The sequence below is a fragment of the Rhinatrema bivittatum genome, chromosome 2, assembly GCF_901001135.1.
Source record: "Rhinatrema bivittatum chromosome 2, aRhiBiv1.1, whole genome shotgun sequence".
Classification (NCBI taxonomy): domain Eukaryota; kingdom Metazoa; phylum Chordata; class Amphibia; order Gymnophiona; family Rhinatrematidae; genus Rhinatrema; species Rhinatrema bivittatum.
In genome coordinates, this window is record NC_042616.1 from 281,729,567 (window position 1) to 281,747,014 (window position 17,448).

The window sequence follows — 17,448 nt, forward strand, 5'->3', positions numbered from 1 at the left end:
TAAAGTATCCACATTCTTAAACAGCTGGCTGACACCTAGCAGCATCCAAAGGTGCCCACTCTACGGGAGGGGGTGGGGGTGGGTTATACTAACATTGCACACCTCAAAATTATGTAAGACATAATGTAATTAGGAATTGGAAATAAAGGAGTAACCTAATGGCTAGAGCAGCTGGCTGAGAACCAGGAAAGAAAGCATTCAAATGCCACTGCTGCTCCTTGTGACCTTGGGCAAGTCACTTCACCCTCTGTTGCCTCGGGTACACAACTTAGATTGTGAGCCCTCTGAAGACGGGGAAATACCTACCATACCTGAATATAATTCATTTTGAAGTGGCTGAAAGGTGGAATATAAATAAATAAAGCAAACATGTCTTTATTGAAATGTGTACCTAACCAAATCGCCACTTGGTTCTAATATTTATCTAAGGTATTTGCTGAAACCTTACTCAAAATCCAGCTCTGGAACCGGATTCTACACCGGAAAAATTTTTTTTTAAAAGGACGGGGATGGTTTCATATATTTATTATCTGGCAACCACACCTTGGTGCCTTGTTGTTTTAATCATCAACACACCCTCCAACCTCCATATTTTTATTTCAAACGTATTGTTTTTAAAAAACTTTTTTGGAGATAGGCATCAGTAAATTTCCTCCTTTATTCATTTTTATTTTTTCTTTATCTTATGTCTGTGTTTTCTTCGTGTAAAGACACTACTATTAATACTCCAAACTGTCAGAAATGGAATAATTTGTACTTAGCTTTAAAATGTCTCGAATAATCCCGACTTGCGCAAGTTTCGACTTCCAATGTCTTCCTCAGGGTTTAATCACTAAACAGAAGCAAACTCCTCTCAAATAATCACTCACAACAAAGTGGTAACTTTAGAGAGGGAAATAATGTGTTTATGGTAAATAGTTAAAAATACTAACTCAGACTAGAGACAATATCATCAACATGTGCTCAAAATAGGATTTAATCCGCTGTCTCTCGCCCTCAATGGGCCGCAGGCAGTAGTCAGCCTATGAGCAAAAAACTTTTAATCATTTATTGTCTCCCGTCTAATGTAACATAATTTTATCTTTATTATTTTTTTTAATTTTTTTATCCACTATTCAAGTTTAATTAAATTAGATATAAAGCATCTATCAGAAAAATCTCAACCGGCTTGTTACCCAAAATTTTTTTTGAAAAAATACTTAGCCAATAAAAGGTCATTCAAATATTTTATATCTAATTTAATTAAACTAGAATAGTGGATAAAAAAAATTAAAAAAGATAATAAAGATAAAATTGTTACATTAGACGGGAGACAATAAATGATTAAAAGTTTTTTGCTCATAGGCTGACTACTGCCTGCGGCCCATTGAGGGCGAGAGACAGCGGATTAAATCCCATTTTGAGCACATGTTGATGATATTGTCTCTAGTCTGAGTTAATGTGTTTATGGTAAATAGTTAAAAATACTATTTTCCTCAGGGTTTATCCATATGCATTTTTCTTTTATCAAAAACCAAAAAGGTATTCGCTTGTCTGTTAATTTCCCCGGTGCTTAAACAAGCCTCCGTCTAACGCTCTTCCTGACGGCGTTGTAACCTATTCAACTTCCAGTTTGTTTTTAAAACAACATCCTGGATACCATCTAATCCTATCACCAAATCTTAAACTAGAGAGAACCAATCCAATTGCTCGTTAAGTCCTGCTGGTTGTTCTGAACCAAGTTTAAAGATCCATGCTTGCTCGCGGTAATTTAATAGTGACTGACTACCCTGTTTGTCCTCTATACTGTCAATCACTGTCCATCGTAATTGATCATAGGTGTGACTCTTCTCCATACAATGCTGTATGATGGGAGCTGATATTGTAGCATTGTTTATACGGTACCGATTTTCCGCCATCCGAGTTTTGATGGCCCTCTTCGTAAGTCCAACGTATACCTTCGACATGGACAGATGACATATATTACTAATTTAGTCATACAGTCTGTTAACGATTTTCTATATACTTTTGTATCCTGTTACTGGATTAATCCAAATGTCCCCCTCAGTTGTGGTGTCGCATACTGAGCACTTCCCACATTTACTGTAAAATCCCAAATGACTAATTTCTCTGTTTTTATTCTTCTGTTGAGCGTGAACCACTTGGTCTCTGATATTCCTCCCTCTCCTAGTTGTAATGAGGGGTTCTTCCTGAAATGTGTTATGAAGTGCCACTATATGCCAATGTTTCCTGATGGACATCCTAATGGCTGCTGTAGACGTGCTTTGAGGCAAAATACACACCAATAGTTTCTCTTCTTTGGAAGGTTTATATTGAAGCAAAGCTTCTCTATCACTATACCTGGCTCTTTTGTAGGCTTTCCATACAACATTTTTTGGATATCCTCTCTCAATAAACCTCTTGCTGAGGATATCAGTTTGAATTTTAAATTTTGCTAATGTTGAACAAATTTGACGTATACGGAAAAACTGGGAAACTGGCAGTCCTCGTTTAAAACCCACTGGATGATAACATTCATAGTGGAGTAAATTATTTCTATCCGTAGATTTTCTGTTAATGGTGGTGTGAATAATATCCTCCTTAACTTCAATAAGCACATCCAAATATGCTATACTTTTTGTACTGCTAGCATGAGTGAATTTTAAATTTTCATCCATTGTGTTAATCCATATGATGAACATACCCAGTTGTTCCTCTGTGCCTTGCCATATAAAAAAGACATCATCAATAAACCTATACCAATGGTTAATGTAACCCCACCACTCGGATGGATATACAAATTTAGCCTCAAAGTTTGCCACGTATAAATTGGCAACCGCCGGTGCCAACGATGATCCCATAGGGATGCCATGTTCCTGATGATAAATTTTATCCTTGAACACAAAATAGTTGTTAAATAACACCAACCCAGTTAAAGTAATAAAGTATTTCGGTATTCTAGGCTAAATACACGGATGGTGTGACATCACTTGAGGGGGACGCCCCCGAGGTTCCCACCATGATGTGTATAAAGACGTGGATGGTGTGCGCACGCGCACCGTAAGAGGCCCTTAGGAGAAACATGGCATGAGGCTTTGCCATAGCCATTCCAGGGACGCCAGAGGATGTGGCTTGCAGAAGTGGCGGTAGCCATCTTTCCAAGGCTAGCAGAGAGAGCAGAGAAAAAGGTGAGGCACAAGGGTTGAAGCCGTCTGAGACTGACGGATGCAACAGACCACTACAGTTCCTACTGGAAAAACCATCGTTCCTCGTAGATTACGTGAACAAGTTCTGAAATGGGCTCATGATTTCAAGCTGGCAGGCCATCCAGGTCATGCCAGGACCATAGAGATGTTGCGAAGACACTACTGGTGGCCCAATATGGTGCAAGACTTCCGAAACTATGTGGACTCGTGCCCCATCTGTGCCCGACAGAAACCGCCTACTGGCGCCTACTTCAACCACTCCCAGCACCTACCAAGCCATGGTCTAGCATCTCAATGGACTTTATCACGGACCTGCCTCCTTCCCAGAACAACACTGTGATTTGGGTCATCATTGACCATTCTTCAAAAATGGGTCACTTCATTCACCTGCCAGGCCTTCCTTCGGCCCCGGAATTGGCGACGCTGTTTCTGAAGAACATCTTTCGCCTTCATGGACTTCCCAAGGAGATTATTTCCGATCGGGAACCACAGTTCGTTGCCAAGTATTGGCGTTCCTTATGTAAGAAGTTCAACATTTTCTTAAGCTATAATTCAGCCTATCATCCACAGGCCAATGGCCAAGCTGAAAGGACCAATCGGACTGTGAAGACATTCCTCCGCTCCTATGTAAATGATCATTAGGATAACTGGGCTGATCTTCTTCCTTGGGCTGAGCTGTCGCACAATACGCATGTTGCTGCAGCCACCGATGTATCCCCGTTTTCTGTGGTATTCGGACGGCAGCCCCGACTGCCTCTTCTGTTCCTCTGACAGTTCCTTCTCCAGTGGCACAATCCATGGCTCACACCATTCGTCAAGTATGGAACCAAGTAAAAGAGCTTCTTTCTCAAGCCGCTGAATGCTCCAAGCATAACTCTGACATCCATAGATGTCCTGCTCCACTTTTCCGTCCCGGCCAGAAAGTGTGGCTCAGCGCTCGGCACATACGACTGAGACTTCCCTCTTATCGCTTGGCTCCGAAATAGATAGGACCATTCCCTGTAATCCGAAGAGTGGGAGCTGTATCGTATCAACTCCAGTTGCCTCGTGCCATGGGTATCCATAACACATTCCATGTGTCCTTGTTAAAGTCGTTGGTCCTCTCCTGGCCCTCACGCAGAGTTCCCTCTCCTCCACGGGTCTCTGCTGAACCTGACTTCCCTCCAGGTAAGAGAAGTCCTTGACGTTCAACGGCGTCGAGGAAAATGGGAATACCTCCTAGCCTGGGAGGGTTATGGGGCCGAGGAGAATTCGTGGGAACTTTCCCATAATATCCTTGATAAAGAACTCCTGAAAACCTTCATAGGACTCATCCTGACAAACCACGGCTGCGTAGGGGGAGGCCTAGAAGGGGGGGTACTGTTACACGTCCCGTCTGCACATGGGCCTGCTCATGGTTCCTGCATCCTAGTTCCAGCGTCGTCCTCTTCCTGTTCATCTGTCCATCTTCCCAGGTTGTAACTCTGGTCTGACTCTCTGGTACTAACCTTGGTTTGCTCCTCGACCTCCCTGCCTGCCTGCTGCCTGCCTTCTGACTCCAGTCTGTTCCTCGACCTGCCTGCCTGCTGCTGCCTTCTGACTCCAGTCTGTTCCTCGACCTGCCTGACTGCTGCCTGCCTTCTAACTCCAGCCTGCTCGACTCACCTGCCTGCTGCCTGCCTCCTGACCTCAGCCTGCCTGTGACCTCATCTCTAGATCCTGGCTCTGTTCCTAGCCTTGTCATCAACTACTCTATTCTGGTCCTCCTTGTTCCACCTGACCTCCACTCTCGAACCTGACCGTGCTCCCTCTCTGTCTGTGGGAACGCTGGACTTCCACTCTCCCAGGAGACCCTGCGAGGCCAAGCTGCCCGGGTCCATACGGGCTCCTCCCGGGGGCACCTCGGGCTTCCAGTGGTGAAGCTCTTCCTAGCCTTTGTCTCCTCCAGTGCTCTGCCCCCTGGGGGCAGTTGCCTCCTGGTCCCTACCAGGAGGTGATTCAATTATTAGAAATGTAGATAGCAGGGTGACTGGTGGATGTGAGGACCATCTGGTAACTTGCCTGCCTGGTGCGAAGGTGGCATACCTCACACATCACTTAGATAGAATTATAGACAGTGCTGGGGACGAACCGGCTGTCATGGTGCATGTGGGCACCAACTACATAGGAAAATGTGGGAGAGAGGTTCTGGAAGCCAAATTTAGAATTTTAGGTAGAAAGCTGAAATTCAAAGGCAGAACTCCAGAGTTTCAATGCATGAATGAGATGATGGTTCAGGGAACAGTGATTCAGTTTTGTAAGGAACTCGGGAAACTTTTGGGGAAGAGGGTGTTGTGTTTGTGGCATTGTGTGGACCCTGGGTCGTGGTGGAGATGACTCCTCTCACAGGGAGGGGCCCCGTGGGGAACCACAGCGATAGGCTAAACTCAGGTAGCAGACATGTAGTAGATGGAAGGCCTTATTGTACTGCTGTAGATAGATGGTATGAAGCAGGAAGGTAAGGCACTGCAGTCTGCGAGGTGCTAATACGTTCAACAGTCTCTGATGTTGGAGTCTCACCCAGATGTTCAGATAGATGGGAGCCCACAGTACGAGTAACGCCGAGCCTGGTGGGTGAAGTTGTAGCACCGGATCATAGAGGTACTCACAGGAGCATAGTGTAGGCATCTTCCGGGTAATGAAGATGGTGGGACCGAAGGTCTGAGGTGCAGGATACACAGACTGATAAGCCCTCGAGGAGCAAGTACCTGATAGTCCAGAGATCCTGAAATAGAAAGAGAGAGAGAAACCCCCGAGGAGCGGTTTGTCTAGTTAGTGGAGGCCCCCAAAGGGAGTTGGAAGCGAGAGACCCCCAAGGAGTGGGTGCCTATAGCTTCGTGAGGCCCGGAGTGTAGAGAGACATCTAAGCGTGCAGCTTAGAGAGTCAGAGTTACTAAACCGAAGTCCTTGCTAACTCAATGATGGTAGCGAAGCGGAGGCTTTAAATACCCGGAGGTATTGACGTCATGCGGTGGGGATGCCCCCGGGGTTCCCACCATGATGTGTATTTGAGCGTAGGCAACATGCACACGCGCGCCCTAGGAGGCCCTGGGAATGAGCATGGCAGACTGGAATGCCCATGCTGAGCTGGAGACGCCGAGGCACTTGGCACCTAAGGCAGCCATCTTGCCCAAGGAGGAGGAAAAGGGAAGAAAAGAGGTAAGGCAGAGCGGTTTGCAGCCGTCTGCGACTGACAGACACAACAGATGGAGACTTTTCCGAAAGGATGGGCTCCACCTTAACCAGAGTGGAACCAAGCTGCTGGCACTAACTTTTAAAAAGGAGATAGAGCAGCTTTTAAACTAGAACAAGGGGGAAAGCCGACAGTCACTCAGCAGTGCATGGATCAGGGAAATGTATTCTTGAAGGATACTAATGAAATAGGAGAGTTAGGGCATCCCAACAGAGAGGTTCCAATAAAAGCAAACGTAGTCCATGTGCCTATATGTAAAAAATCACCTGAGCTAAAGATTTCCAAATTATCCCTAACAACTGAAAAGCAAGTTGTTAATACAAACAAAAAACACACTTTGAAATGTCTGTTTGCCAATGCCAGAAGTGCAAGAAGTAAGATGGGAAAGTTAAAGTGTATAGCAGTAAATGATGCGATGGACATAATTGGCATCACAGAGACCTGGTGGAAGGAAGATAACCAATGGGACAGTGCTATATCAGGGTACAAATTATATCGCAATGATAGGGAGGATCAACTTGGTGGGGGTGTGGCACTTTATGTCCGGGACGGTATAGAGGCCAACAGGATAAAGATCATACAAGAGACTAGGGGGTAGATTTTTAAAAAAAGCGCGTTCACGTACTTTTGTTTGCGCACCAGGCGCAAACAAAAGTACGCTGGATTTTATAAGATACGCGCGTATCTTCTAAAATCCTGGATCGGCGCACGCAAGGCTGCCGATTTTGGGCAGCCGGCGCGCGCCGAGCCGCGCAGCCTGTCTCCATTCCCTCCGAGGCCGCTCCGAAATCGGAGCGGCCTCGGAGGGAACTTTCTTTCGCCCTCCCCTCACCTTCCCCTCCCTTCCCCTACCTAACCCACCCCCCCGGCCCTATGTAAACCCCCCCCCCCCACCTTTATCCACGGATTTACGCCTCCCAGAGGGAGACGTAAATCCAAGCGAGCCAGCGGGCTGATGGCGCGCCGAGACTCGAGCTGGGGGCGGTTCCGGAGAGCGCGGCCACGCCCCCGAAACGCCCCGGGCCGAAACCACGCCCCCGGTCCTGCCCCCGCAACGCCGCACCATCGGGTCCCGCCCCCGACACGCCCCCAAACACGCCCCCTTCCAAAAACCCCGGGACCTATGTGCGTCCCGGGGCTCTGCGCGCGCTGGCGGCCTATGGAAAATAGGCGCGCCAGCGCGCAAGGCCCTGCTCGCGTAAATCCGCCCGGATTTACGCGAGCAGGGCTTTTAAAATCCGCCCGCAAATGCTCAGTAGGATCTATATGGGTAGAAATTCCATGTGTGTTGGGTAAAAATGGACAAAATGGTCAGATAGATGATGAAATGCTAAGAGAAATAAGGGAAGCTAACCAATTTGGCGGTGCAATAATAATGGGAGATTTCAATTACCCCAATATTGACTGGGTAAATTTATCATCAGGACTTGCTAGAGACATAAAGTTCCTGGATGTAATAAATGACTGCTTAATGGAGCAATTGGTTCAGGAACCAACAAGAGAGGGAGCTATTTTAGATTTAATTCTTAGTGGAATTTGGTGAGAGAATTAACGTTGGTGGGGCCACTTGGCAATAGTGATTATAACATGATCAAATTTAAACTAATAACTGGAAGGAGGACAATAAGTAAATCTACAGCTCTAACACTACATTTTCAAAAGGGAAACTTTGATAAAATGAGGAAAATAGTTAGAAGAAAACTGAAAGGTGCAGCTGCAAAGATTAAAAGTGTTCAACAGGCATGGACATTGTTTAAAAATACAATCCTTGTCGCGCAGTCTTGGTGTATTCCACGCATTAAGAAAGGTAGAGGGAAGGCAAAACGATTACCGACATGGTTAAAAGGTGAGGTGAAAGAGGCTATTTTAGCCAAAAAAAATCCTTCAAAAATTGTAAGAAGGATCCATCTGAAGAAAATAGGATAAAGCATAGGTATTGTCAAGTTAAGTGTAAAACATTGATAAGACAGGCAAAGAGAGAATTTGAAATGAAGATGGGCATAGAGGCAAAAATTCATAATAAAAATATATCCGAAGAAAGAAACCTGTGAGGGAGTCGGTTGGACCATTAGATGACGGAGGGGTTAAAGTGGCTCTTGGGAAAGATAAGGCTATTGCAGAAAGACTAAACAAATTCTTTGCTTCTGTGTTTACTATTGAGGATGATGGGGAGATACCAGTTCCAGAGATGGTTTTCAAGGGTGATGAATCAGATGAACTGAACCAAATCAATGTGAACCTGGAAGATGTAGTAGGCCAGATTTACAAACTAAAGAGTATCAAATCACCTGAACCGGATGGTATGCATCCTAGGGTACTGAAGGAACTCATAAATGAAATTTCTTATCTATTAGTTAAAATTTGTAACCTATCATTAAAATCATCCATTGTACCTGAAGACTGGAGAGTGGCCAATGTAACCCCAATATTTAAAAAGGGCTCTAGGAGCAATCCGGGAAACTATAGACCAGTGAGCCTGACTTCAGTGCCGGGAAAAATAGTGGAAACTATTCTAAAGATCAAAATCATAGAGCATATAGAAAAACATGGCTTAATGGAACACAGTCAACATGGATTTACCCAAGGGAAGTCTTGCCTAACAAATCTGCTTCATTTTTTTGAAGGGGTTAATAAACATGTGGATAAAGGTGTATGTATTTGGATTTTCAGAAGGCATTTGACAAAGTCTCTCATGAGACTTCTATGAAAACTAAAAAATCATGGGATAGGAGGCGATGTCCTTTCGTGGATTACAAACTGGTTAAAAGACAGGAAACAGAGAGTAGGATTAAATGGTCAATTTTCTCAGTGGAAATGGGTAAACAGTGGAGTGCCTCAGGGATCTGTACTTGGACCAGGGCTTTTCAATATATTTATAAATGATCTGGAAAGGAATACGACGAGCGAGGTTATCAAATTTGCTGATGATACAAAATTATTCAGAGAAGTTAAATCACAAGCAGATTTTGATACATTATAGGAGGAGCTTGCAAGATGAAGATTGGGCATCCAAATGGCAGATGAAATTTAATGTGGACAAATGCAAGGTGTTGCATATAGGGAAAAATAACCCTTGCTGTAGTTGCACAATGTTAGGTTCCGTATTAGGAGCTACCACCCAGGAAAAATATTTAGAGATCACAGTGGATAATACTTTGAAATCGTCGGTTCAGTGTGCTGCGGCAGTCAAAAATGCAAACAGAATATTAGGAATTATTAGAAAGGGAATGGTTAATAAAACGAAAAATGTCATAATGCCTCTGTATCACTCCATGGTGAGACGGCACCTTGAATACTGTGTACAATTCTGGTCGCCGCATCTCAAAAAAGATATAGTTGCGATGGAGAAGGTACTGAGAAGGGCAACGAAAATGATAAAGGGAATGGAACAGCTCCCCTATGAGGAAAGGCTGAAGTGTTTTGGGCTGTTCAGCTTGGAGAAGAGACGGCTGAGGGGGGATATGATAGAGGTCTTTAAGATCATGAGAGGTCTTGAACGAGTAGATGTGAATTGGGTATTTACACTTTCGGATAATAGAAGGACCAGGGGGCATTCCATGAAGTTAGCAAGTAGCACATTTAAGACTAATCAGAGAAAATTCTTTTTCACTCAATGCACAATTAAGCTCTGGAATTTGTTGCCAGGGGATGTGGTTAATGCAGTTAGTGTAGCTGGGTTTAAAAAAGGTTTGGATAAGTTCTTGGAGGAGAAGTCCATTACCTGCTATTAATCAAGTTGACTTAGAAAATAGCCACTGCTATTACTAGCATCAGTGGCATGGGATAGACTTAGTTTTTGGGTACTTGTCAGGTACTTATAGCCTGGATTGGCCACTGTTGGAAACAGGATGCTGGTATGTTCTTATGTTCAGCTTCCAGCCACCCTTACTTCATCCAAATTATGCCTGTACTTAGCTTCATCTCCTCACAAAAGAATATCCCTATCAGCTCCCAGAACCCAAAGGTTCAATCTGCGGGGGAGCGGGTTGGATAGGAAGAAGACCAGCTCCTGTCCTGACCTGCAGCCCTGTACTGCTTCTGTAGGGGTGCTTTCTGACTTCAACCTGCCTGACTATGACATTGTCTATTCCTTTTCATCCTCATCTCATGACCCCTCGTTTTAGAGTCTCCTTTCCATTGAAAGAGGCTCACCTCCTGTGTAAGGAAACCTTTGAGATATTTGAATATTTCTATATTTCGCCTTTCCTCTAGGGTGTACATGTTTAGAACGGAGACCACTGACCATTTTAGCAGGCACTGCCTGGATGGACTCCAACCTGTATATGTCCTTTTTAAGGTCCAATCTCCAGAATTGTACACATTATTCCAAGTGAGGTCTTACCAGGACATATTCAGGGGCAGTATCACCTCCCTTTTTTCTTCTGAACGTTCCTTTTAATATGCAGCCAAGCACCTTTCTGGCATTTAAAGTTTATTAAAGTTCTCTTTAATAGTTTTCCTGTATACTTGTGTTAATGTATTCTGCCTTGAGGCGACTGTTTTAATGTATTTCCGCCCTGGAGGCGACTGTTCAGTTCCTTGTAAACCGGTGCGATATGTATTCTTTACAGGAACATCGGTATTTAATAATTAAAAATAAATAAATAAATAAATTTACCGTCACTTTATCCACCTGTTTTTGGCCACCTTAAGATCATAAGATAAAATTATTCCTAGATCCCACTCTTCCTTTGACTTGAGAAGAATTTCAGCTCCAATAGTGTAGCCTTCCCTTGGGTTTTTGCATCCTAAATGAATTTCTCTACATTTTTTAGCATTAAATCTTAGCTGCCAGGCCTTGGACCATTCACCATGCTTTGCTAGATCCCTCCTCATGTTTTTCATACCTTCCTGGCGGGCCACCCTGTTACAGAATTTGGAATCATCAACAAAAAGACAAACCTTTCCCAACAGTCCTTCCATTAATGTTGAAAAGAACCAGTCCAAGGAGCAGTTTCTGAGGCACACCACTAGTAACAACTCCCTCCTCAGAGAAAACGTCATTTATCACTACCCTTCATCTCCCCCTACTCAGCCAGTATCTAATCCAGTCACTCACTCTAAGATCCATACCAAGGGCACTCAGTTTATTTATGTCTTCTTTGTGGAACCCTGTCAAAGGCCTTGTTGAAATACAAGTATACTACATCCAACTCTCTGTTTGTCCAATCAAAGACATTGATCAGATTCATCTGACAAGATTTACCTGTAGTAAAACCATGCTGTCTCCATTGGATTCCAAAAATTGCACTATCCTCTGTTTTAGCAGCAATTCCATTAGTTTGCTCACCTCAGAGGTCAGACTAACCGGTCTGTAGTTCCCTGCCTCCTCATTCCTTCCACTTATGAAATTACTTCTGATGAATTACTAAAGCAAGGATGCAATCTGCATGGAGCATAAGTTAGAACCCTGAAAAGATGGTGAGGGATAATCTGCATGGAGCATCAGTTTTAACCCTAAACAGAAATAGGTGAATTTTAAGAGTTTCTCGTGTATGGGCCAATCACGATCAACTCATATTTTAAAAGTGGCAAAGTATGTGCATGCGTGAGCAACAGAACATAACATGGGGGTATTTTAGGGGGCGTTCCAAGGCAGCGCCAGCATTTACACACTTAAGATGCAATTTTAAAACCCATGAACACAGCACGCATATGGTTTTTACCTGTGCATATTTACTTCTGCTATTTATCAGGTGTAAATCAGAATAAAACCCTTGATGGCCAAATACTGACTGGCTGAAGGGTCAGGGTAAACTGAGGGGAATGCAGGTTGAAAAACCAGTGGGACCTTAAAGACCTAGAGATAGACTGGGCAAACTGGTGAACTAGTTGGTAAAACTGGACATTTCCTTCATGCGCACATGTTATAAAATGTGTTGACTTGTGTGTGTAAATGCAGACAGGTGCTAAGGAAAATAGGTGAATAATATTTCTTCGTGTAAATGCTTAAAGTTAGGAGCGCATATACATGCAAATAAGCGTATTTTATTTAATGTGAGAAGGTAAACTGTGCAGAGCAGCAGGTCTAACACTAAGCCATCTGGATGGGCAAACTGGATAGGCCATTTTGTGCTTTATCTATCATCATTTACTATGTTACTATTTTAAGTAAAACAATGATCTGGAGATTAATGAAGGGACGACGCACAGTACTACATTACTAATACTGAACATTTAACAGTAATAATTAGGTTCTAAGTGTGAATTAAATTTACAATTAATGTTGGAACATGGAGGTTTTGTTCTCCCAAATTATGTGGATTTTTTTAGGCTGCCATCTGTTTTTTTCTTTTTTCTGCAATTTTTCTAGCAGCAAGAACTCTCTAAATCTATAGACAGCATGTGTTACTCCTGCCTTTTTCTGTTTGGCTGGATGCCAACACTCTGATTGTTTGAACAGAGCCATTCATATTGCTGTTGTGCCCCACAGAATAAATGATAATCACTACTCATTTGTTTCTCACTGTTGAAGCGGTTTAAATTGAACTGTGGCACCAGTCAACTGAAGACAAATTTTTGGCAGTTCATGTTTATTAGTCGTTTGCAATGACTCTTTTGATCAGCTAGCCGTAATCCACACACACTGATTAAAAGTGAAAGGAAATTGGAAATATTATTAGTGTTTACCTACAAATGCTAATGGCATTGCCAAAGATCATTATGAGGATACTGCTTCTGTTCTGCTGCATTCTCAGAGTAATTTCACACTGCTTACAGGTGCTCTAATTTTGCAAGAAGCTGAAGCAGCATATGTGGGTGAATATCTTAAAATATTTAGCTCTTCACATATTGTTTTATGTTATAAAATACATGTTCACCTTTAATTTTTTACTTCAATTAATCCTTCACAAAATTTATTTATTAAAAATTTCTATACCGTTATTTAGCATGGCCGTCATATCGGTTTACATTATACATATAACAAACTTAAAAGTATCTAAAACATGTTATCCCAAACAATACAAAATGATATTTCTAAAATTTATCTTCTTATACATTTTGTAAATAAAGTCCTAAACATGTAAACACATAAAGGTAGATCTTAAATAAGTACGCGCAACCGGTGCAAACAAAAGTATGCCGGATTTTATAAGATACGCACGTAGCTTATAAAATCCGGGGTCAGCGCGCGCAAGGCGGCGCAAAATCGGCCGCCTGCGCGCGCCGAGCCACGCAGCCTGCCTCCGTTCCCTCCGTGTCCCCCCACCTTCCCCACCCCCCCAGCCCTACCTAAATCTCCCCCTACCTTTGTTGTGCAAGTTACGCCTGCTTGAAGCAGGCGTAACTTGCACAGGCCGCAGTGCCGGGGGACTCGGGACCACCCTCTCAGCCCGCCCCCGAACCGTTGCCACGCCCCTGGTCCCACCCCGGACCGCCCCTGACCCCGGGTACGCCCCCAGACACGCCCCCTTCCGCCCCTTTTACGAAGCCCCGGGACTTACGAACGTCCCGGGGCTTTGTGCATGCCGGTGGCCTATGCAAAATAGGCGTGCCGGCGCGCAGAGCTTTTAAAATCTAGCCCTTAGTGTGGGACGTTCAACACACATTCTTACTCATCGTTTTTACCATGATAGATTCATAATACTCAAGTACTGTTGCCTTCATTAAATGCCTGTTAGGTCTGTGTAGTGAGAGTTGTCCCCACAGACTCCTTATATGTCTCTGACTCAAAAGTATATTTGTTTTCCTGATGGACTAAATAAAATAGGGTTCAATGGGAGGTTGAAGGCTATTATGTTTTATTTGCACACACAATTCACCCAGTAATGTAGTATTAGATGACTTTTTTTTTTTTTTTTTTGCTAAATGTATGTTGCTGATTATAAAGGTAAATACTGCATTTCAAGTTCCTCTGGGCTTAGACCATTGGTGAGTTTTCTATTTGTTACACTGAGAATATGAAGTGTGTGAGTGATGAAACCTAAGATGGTATACTACTGACACACGATTGGCAAAGTACCCTTTAAAAATTAGTTTTAGCAAATGTCAACCACCCCTCAAATTCCACATATAAGATGGAAAAGAAAATGAAGAGTTTATATTTCTCCACTCATAAAGATCTTTTACACTAGAAAGTCTAAAAAAGGGCTTCAGAGAATGTTTTTAGTCTTTTCTTAAAGAATAGTAATAGAATTGTAATCTTGCCTATTATTTTCCATGTTGAATTCTTATAGCTTCACAATTCAACTCACAGCTGCATCTCGTCACTGAATTATACTCATAAGAACATAAGAAATTGCCATGCTGGGTCAGGCCACCAAGCCCAGCATCCTGTTTCCAACAGAGGCCAAACAGGCCACAAGAACTTGGCAATTACCCAAACACTAAGAAGATCCCATGCTACTGATCCCATGTTACTGATGCAATTAATAGCAGTGGCTATTCCTTAAGTAAACTTGATTAATAGCCGTTAATGGACTTCTCCTCCAAGAACTTATCCAAACCTTTTTTGAACCCAGCTACACTAACTGCACTAACCACATCCTCTGGCAACAAATTCCAGAGCTTTATTGTGCGTTGAATGAAAAAGAATTTTCTCCGATTAGTCTTAAATGTGCTACTTGCTAACTTCATGGAATGCCCCCTAGTCCTATTATTTGAAAGTGTAAATAACCGATTCACATCTACTCATTCAAGACCTCTCATGATCTTAAAGACCTCTATCATAACCTGACTATAAATGGGCCAAATGATTGCATTCTTCATCCACAATGATGTTGTTTCCTTGAGGCAGTGATTAAGAAGTACCATGTTGGGTCAAACTAAGGTCTATCGAGCCCAGCATCCTGTCTTTGACAGTGGCCATTCCAGGTCATAATAGGGATGTGCAGAGCAAAAGTTTAAGTTCATATGTCCATATGTCCAAAGGGGGTCCCATTTGCGGTCAATATGAACATAAACAGAATTCAATGAGTTGAGTATATGTCCATATGTGCAAATAAAAATTTAAATCCCTCACCCTCCTTAATTCCCCCCCCCCAAGACTTACCACAACTCCCTGGTGGTCCAGCGGGGTCAGGACGCCATTTCTGACCAACTTTGCAAGGAGCACGTGACGTCGGCGTCACGTCGGAGTCACGCGGCGTCACGTGATTCCCCGCGGGTTCACGCCGGAACGCTCGTTCGGCCCAAAAGGAACTTTTGGCCAGCTTGGGGGGGCCTCCTGACACCCCCAAGCTGGCCAAAATTTCCTTTTGGGCTGAACGAGGGTGCCGGAGGGAACTCGCGGGGAATCACGTGACGCCGCGTCACTGCGACGTGGCGCTGACGTCACGTGATTCCCCGCGAGGTCGCTTCCGGGATCCTCGTTCGGCCCAAAAGGAACTTTTGGCCAGCTTGGGGGGGCCTCCTGACCCCCCCAAGCTGGCCAAAAGTTACTTTTGGGCCGAACGAGCGTTCCGGCGCGAACCCGTGGGGAATCACGTGACGCCGCGTCACTCCGACGTGGCGCCGACGTCACGTGCTCCTCGGAAAGGCTTTCAGAAATGGCGTCCTCACTCCTCGCTGGATCACCAGGGAGTTGTGGTAAGTCTTTGGGGGGGGATTAAGGAAGGTGAGGGGTTTAAATTTTTATTTTGGATCAACAATCGCGATTTCCAATTTATTCAACATAGCTATGTTGAATAAGTTGGAAATCCGATCGTTTATGTCTTATCACTTTTTTAAGTTAAAAAAAACAAAACGTAGCGTTTTACATTTATGTTCAATACGAATGCACACCCCTAGGTCATAAGTACCCAGCAGATCCCAATTAGTTGATCTACTTCACTTCCAAGCATAAGTGTTGGCTTTCTCAAATTTACCTGGCTAAGATCTATGCATTGGCATTATGATATTCTCAGTTTTGTTCTCTATTGCTTTCCAAATAATTCCTAACATTGCCTTGACCACACAGACAGCTGAAAATTTCAAGGCATTGTACACAGGTTGCCACTCAGGTCTATTTCCTGGGTGGCAACTCCTATCATGGAACTTAGCATCCTGTACCTGTTGGGATTATTTGTCCCTAAGAGTATTACTTTGCACTTGACCACATTAAATTGTATCTGTCATTTAAATGCCCAGTCTCCTAATATCACATCTTCTGCAGTTCCTCACAATCTGCCACTGTTTTAATGACTCAGAATAATTTTGTGTCATCTGCAAATGTGACCGCCTAACTCAATGTTCCTTCTTCCAGATCATATATAGGTATGCTAAACAGCACAGGTCCTAGTGCCCTGAGGCACTCCATTAATGACCTTTCTCCATTTGGTAAACTGACCATTTAATTCTATCCTCTGTTTCTTGTCTTTTATTCAATTACAAGCCGTAAAGCCCGTTAAAACGGGCTACATCCCTCTGTCTCTCACCTCCCCCTCATTCTCTCTCCCCTCACTCTTCACCACCCCCCGCCCCCACCCACTCCTCTCCACCCTCCCTCTCCTCTCACTCAGTCCCCCACTCTCCCTCACTCCCTCTCTCCCTCCCACTCAGTCCCACTCACTCAGTCCCCCCTCTCCCTCCCTCCCACTCAGTCCCCCTCTCCCTCCCTCCCATTCAGTCCCTCCCTTCACCCACCTCCATTTCCTCCCGGCGCCGTAAGCGCGACTTCCCGCAACCCTCACCCGGCTCCATTAACTCCTCCCGCTCCTGCCGGCAGATCTCGGGGGGGGGGGGGGGGGTCACTCCCGCGCGCGCGGCAGTGACCCCCCCGAGATCTGCCGGCAGATCTGGGGAGGAGAAGCAGCGGCACCGCGCGCGCGCGGCGCCGCTGCTTCTCCTCCCGCTCCTGCGGCCCCACCGCCATTTTTTTTTCTGACCGACGTCCTTGCCCGCACATGCGCAGTAGAGCTGCGCTCTACTGCGCATTTGCGGGCCGTCGGTCACAGGCCATTTATAAGGTAGATAAATCCACAACAGGACAATGCCTCCTATCCCATGAGTTTCCTGAGAAGTCTATAATGAGGGACTTTGTCAAATGCCTTCGTATATTTCTTTTTTTGTATTTTATTAATTTCACTGCTAAAAGCTTGTATTTCATGTATCAAATTTTTTGTCTTGATGGAA